The sequence below is a fragment of the Phyllobates terribilis genome, unplaced genomic scaffold (genome assembly GCF_046119375.1).
Source record: "Phyllobates terribilis strain yellow unplaced genomic scaffold, ASM4611937v1 Scaffold_272__1_contigs__length_2551015, whole genome shotgun sequence".
Lineage (NCBI taxonomy): Eukaryota > Metazoa > Chordata > Amphibia > Anura > Dendrobatidae > Phyllobates > Phyllobates terribilis.
In genome coordinates, this window is record NW_027363032.1 from 2,438,221 (window position 1) to 2,444,456 (window position 6,236).

General features: G+C 43.1%; 1 long non-coding RNA gene across 1 annotated transcript; it reads left to right on the forward strand.

Annotated features, from left to right (window-relative positions):
* The first annotated feature begins 268 nt into the window (after window positions 1-268).
* Window positions 269-3,552, forward strand: LOC141219425 (uncharacterized). The gene is made up of 3 exons (XR_012287899.1): window positions 269-411; window positions 1,571-1,696; window positions 3,337-3,552. It is a non-coding gene; the product is annotated as an uncharacterized lncRNA (long non-coding RNA).
* Window positions 3,553-6,236: the final 2,684 nt, after the last annotated feature.

Consider the following 6,236-nt stretch of genomic DNA (forward strand, 5'->3'; position numbering starts at 1 on the left):
CATTACCCTAGAGTACACTAAACTTTGTCCGACAGCCTAAAATGCAAGGTTAAAAAATAATGCACTAAACTACAATGAAGTAGTCGGCAGTCGGCACATCTCTTCCAGGAAACTTAAAAGCCTCTTTTAGCAAACATCAATGACGCTTCTTACTTCAACTGACTCTGTGTCATTTTACCACAGAAGTACACAAACGTGATACAAATCCTGATACATTCATGTGCTGACATGTCACCTATGTAGTAACTGTTCTCTCCTCTGTGACAGATGCTGGCTAGGGAGGAGTATGGCGCCGGAGTGGACTGGTACGCGCTTGGCCTCATCATAAATGAGATGGTTACCGGTGAGTGCACTTACCATCCTGCACTATTTGATACATCTTCCTCCGGCGCTGAAGACATCATTAGAGAGGTGAGAACGATACGGATATTGGATTTACTACTTAGTAATGTACTGCCATGGTAAATGTACTGAAGCCGCACAGAATAGGCCAATGTACTCTTAATTTTTCCCTTTCTAACCAGCAATGAATACATTTGAGGATCTACATGAGTACTTGTTTTGCTGGGTAGAAGTGTTTAGTCACTGAGCCTTGCTGTCATGGATCTATTAGCAGTCTACAGTCAGTTGGACCTAAGGGCTCTTTCACACGTCCTGATATTTCTGGTCCCGGAGATATGCGTGTCCTTGTGCACCTGTGTGGCACACGTGTGACGCTCATGTGCCACCCGTGTGGCGCATCAGTAGCACACGCACCGGAATTTGGGAATCAGCGGTACAGTTAGCACTGTTTCCAAGCACCGGGCGCTGAACACTGCCCTCATCATAGTCCCCTGCTGACGCTGCGATCGGCACCAGCAGGACATAATGATGAGAGTAGTAGCAGAGGAGCAGGGGAGAATGACTCCTGCAGCGAGCAGGCCCCAGAGCTGCGCTGAGCTCAGTGACTGACAGGACACCGCTCACTGAGCACAGCTCCTCTGCTGAGCGGTCGTGTGGATTACAGTGGGGGACACTTAGGACAGGTGAGTATAAGGATTTTTTAAATTTTATTCTTATTTTTACAGGTGGAGACACCGGGAGCAGAATTCTACTCTCATCACTATCCCCTGCTGGTGCTGATCGCTGCGCCGGCAGGGAACTATGATGAGGACAGCATTCAGCATCTGGCATTTGGGATTAGCTCTAACTGTACCGCTGATTCCCAAGCCCGGAACATATCACACGGATGGCATCTATGTGCGGTACATGTTTACACAGACCCATTGACTTGAATGGGTCCGTGTGATCCGTGCTGCCGGCTGGCAAAAACTGGCATGTCTGTGTGGATCACACAGACACACGGTCCGTGGAAACACACTGACATGTGCGCAGACCCATTCATTTGAATGGGTCTACGTGTGTCAGTGTCTCCGGTACGTGTGGAAACTGTCACCACACATACCGGACACACAGACGTGTGAAAGAGCCCTAGGGTCTAACGTTGCACTACAGAAGTCCTGTAGAATTGTTCTGTTATAAGATTTTTTACCTGCACTGATTGACTATTAAGCATATTTTTCATTTCCAGCTCCTCCAGAGAGATCCCGCCAAGCGCTTAGGAGTCCACAGAAACATCAGAGATCATCCCTTTTTCCAGCATATTGACTGGGTCTCTGTGGAAGCCCTTCAGATGCCCCCACCACACATCCCTGTAGTAAGTAAATGGACAGAAATTGTATCCAGGTCAGGGTGAACTTTTTACTATGTAATCTGTGGACAGCATGAGGAAGAGGTTAAATCACAGATTTCAATGATATGTCACCTGTAATGCTGTGTGCTGTTGTTTACTTACACTGAAAGTTTTATCACCTGGTGATTATCATTGCCAGGACTACAACAGCACATGCTTGCTAGTCCGACTCCGCCTCCTCCTGTGTTAAGCAGCTCAATGTCAATGGACTGTTTACATGCACAGCCTAGTGTGGGCGGGGTTAGCTTTCTCAACTCTGCTACATTGCTAAATCTAAGAACTCTGTATCAGAACCACTGCACAAAGTAAACTAAGTGATACATTGTTGGATTCAGGGTCTCTTTATCTACATCATGCTGCTCTCAGATAAGGTAGCAAAAACCTGGTGACATATTGCCTTTAATAGATTTACTGTTACATATTATAGAAAATGATACAAGGGTAGCATAGATGTATTTATCTCTGTAAAACTATTCAAGCACCAGATTTTTCTAAAGGCCATGCACCTTGTCATAAATTTGGTGCATTTTACTCCAATACACATTAAACTATTGTTGGCCAAACCCACCGATAACGATAGATTCTACCAACAGTCTAATCTGTATAGGAACCCCCGGACAATTGATTTTTGCGGGAGTTAAGTATCTGACATGTCCAATTCAGGGTTGCCAATCCTTTTGTTCTCATTGAGATAAACCACCTATAGGCATGTCTGGCAGCAGCTCTCACATAGGGAACACCGGAGACCTCGGTTGAGCGAGGGCCGACATAGTAGCTGGCCAAATATCTGGTGGCAACTTATCTCAGTAAGAACAAAAGGATTGGCAGTCTGAAATTGTACAGCCATCTAATGTTTAAGAAGAGTAAGACTAGTGAATGCAACGCCCAATATATTCTTCTTTAACCATTGTACATAAGAGAAAGTGCTCATGGATAAGGTCGAATTACAGCTCGAATTTGTACAAAACTGTAATAGGTCTCCCAGAAAAGTCTATATATGAGCATGAGCAGTCTTCTCAATCCTCATATACCTCGAGGAGGCTTATAGAGGCTTCTGCTGTCCGAATTAGTAGGAATCTGAAAGAAAAAAAATGATGCCAAGTGCCATCGGATTGTGAATTTAATGCCCCTCCATAATTGATTGTGCACAGGGTCTGTACAGAGCACCCGGGTTTGATGCATCTAGCTTCAGCTCTTATGTTCATACACCAACAATCTTTGACGTCATCCTGCATACATTAATGTTTGCTAGCATGAGCTTTGTATGACGGCACACTGGATTAGTGGGTGAGCAGCCTAAAAGGCGGTAATTTGCCAGCCACCAAACGAACCTGGCATAAATGTTTCCCATGAAGATCACCAATCTCACATGACAGAAATATTACAGTATATTACCGATGGAACCTCCCATGATTAGGTAATAAACCAAATATAGTCAATTGCTGTATTAATTCTCATGCTAATTGCAGTACATTGACCAGAAAACCAATATGTAGGATTACTTGGGAATAAAATATACACAAATGAAGAGCAAAGATTGTGACTTTATTTAATGTGATAAGTCATCATCCTTAAATACTAATCTTCTGTTGTGTTTCATCCAGACATCTGAACCTCATCACCGCCGCAAAAGGTTCCATCTAGGCAAGTTGGAGGCAGCAGAGGCCACAATGTCATCGATCCCCCCAGACAAACAGGCTGCATTCAGAGGGTTTTCATTTGTCAGCTAGAAAACCCTTGAAGACTCACGTGTCATCAGAGATAGTGCCCTCTTGAGTCCCTGGAAGAAGAACAGAAGGAAATGAAGATCATCAGAATATAGGAAGATTGAAGTATGGATCCCAGGATTGGCACTGGCTACAGGGCGACGTGGAGTAAGAAGATGTCTCCAATATCCATCCGGCACTTAACCTCGGGAGGAGCGAAGATGCAAACAGCAAGATGGAGGAGCCAAGAGATGCTTGGTAAGTAGAAGTGCAATAACACCTGCACTTCACCTCGGTCATAGGCATTTAGAACCGGTGACTGCATTTCCTCTCGCCCATCATAGCAGCAGATTATGGTGCTGTCCTGAGCTGAGAGGAAATAAAAGGTGCGAGACAGGCCGGCTATTAAGGGGTGGAAGGAGGCCGGACATTTTTTTTTTTAATGCCTATGACAATTTTTAAATATACCGGTAATTTAAATTCCTCATATTCGTGACAGCAATGACACGGGCTGTGAGGAATAAGGTGTGAGATGGCCGGCTATTAAGGGGTGGAAGGAGGCCGGATTTTTTTTTTTTTTTTAAATCATAGCATTTAAAGCTATATTGCTTTGCTATGTAAAATAATTATATTTACCGGTGACTACCGATGACTATAGTTATACTTTTCCCCCTCCTCCATAACAACTCATTGAGCTGTTCTGGGTGACGGGGAAATAAGGTGTGAGATGGCCGGCTATTAAGGGGTGGAAGGAGGCCGGATTTTTTTTTTTTTTTAAATCATAGCATTTAAAGCTATATTGCTTTGCTATGTAAAATAATTATATTTACCGGTGACTACCGATGACTATAGTTATACTTTTCCCCCTCCTCCATAACAACTCATTGAGCTGTTCTGGGTGACGGGGAAATAAGGTGTGAGATGGCTGGCTATTAAGGGGTGGAAGGAGGCCAGTTTTTTTTTTTTTTTTTTTTTTTAAATCATAGCATTTAAAGCTATATTGCTTTGCTATGTAAAATAATTATATTTACCGGTGACTACCGGTGACTATAATTACCCTTTTCCCCCTCCTCCATAACAACTCATTGAGCTGTTCTGGGTGACGGGGAAATAAGGTGTGAGATGGCCGGCTATTAAGGGGTGGAAGGAGGCCGGATTTTTATTTTTTATTTTTAAATCATAGCATTTAAAGCTATATTGCTTTGCTATGTAAAATAATTATATTTACCGGTGACTACCGATGACTATAGTTATACTTTTCCCCCTCCTCCATAACAACTCATTGAGCTGTTCTGGGTGACGGGGAAATAAGGTGTGAGATGGCCGGCTATTAAGGGGTGGAAGGAGGCCAGTTTTTTTTTTTTTAAATCATAGCATTTAAAGCTATATTGCTTTGTTATGTAAAATAATTATATTTACCGGTGACTACCGATGACTATAGTTATACTTTTCCCCCTCCTCCATAACAACTCATTGAGCTGTTCTGGGTGACGGGGAAATAAGGTGTGAGATGGCTGGCTATTAAGGGGTGGAAGGAGGCCGGAGTTTTTATTTTTTTTTTTTCTATTGCTATTGCATGTCCATGTACATGTCTTTGGAATTCCTCATATTCAAGAAAGTAATGACATGAGCTATAAGGAACATAGTGTGAGGCAGACACCGCCCTAGGTCATAGGTGTATAATACCACCAATACCACCATACTGGATAACACTCCCCCCCCCCCCCCGACTTTGGGAAGAATGAAGATGGATGCTGCAAGATGAAGGAGCCCGCAGATTAGTGATGGGTCGTTCACAAACGAACTGAAACAAACTGACGGCTTCCTGCTGTGAACGATGGGGGTCAGCCCCCCAGTGAGAGCCACTATATTCTCTGAATGGCTCTAACTGGGTGTTAAATTCCAGTGTTCAGGGGTCGTAACTCCCACCCAGACCAAATTCTGCCCACTCATCAATTTAATTGGTCAACTGCAAGTAGGCAGAGTTTCAGCCTCATTAACATCATCTTAAATATGTGTTCACCTATTGTAAACACATATTTAATAGGGATCGGTTTAGGATCCAAAAGAGCTGGCTGTTTTTGGTGAGCAGAGCCAGGAGAGACAGATCGCCAAAAAGAGCCAGACTGTCCATCACTACTGCAGATGCACTGTGGGTAAATGGAAGTACAAGAATACCTGTTATAGGCATTTGTAACCAGTGATTCCTTTTCCTCTAACCTACAATAGTAGTAGTCTGCATCATTTCCCAGAGATGTTGACTGTTAGGGTATGTGCACACCGCCTCATTTTCAGGCATATTCTGCCATGAACCCACCTGAAAAAACACTTAAAAAACATAAAAAAGAATGAATATATGCACAGCAATGTCAAAACGACTTGCTGTGCATATATTTCATTTCTTGTCTCTTCTGTTAAGCACTTCAGGCTTCGAAAGCAACTAAAAGAAATGACCGTTCCAATCTTAAGCTTCCACTATTTTATCTATCCACACAGCCAGGGTTTTCCAGAAGCGTCTTTCTATAGAAAAAAAATAAGTGGATACGCCGATGTATAAAAGACTGCACATGCACATACCCCTATGTCACGTGCACACGTTGAGTATTTGGTGAGTTCTTTACATCAATATATGTAAGCCAAAACCAGGAGTGGAACAATCAGAGGAAAAGTATAATAGGACCATGTCACCACCTCTAGATTTATCACCCACTCCTGGTTTTGGCTTACAAATACTGATGTAAAAAACTCACCAAATACTCAATGTGTGTACGTGGCCTAATACAGGCAGCATCTGACTG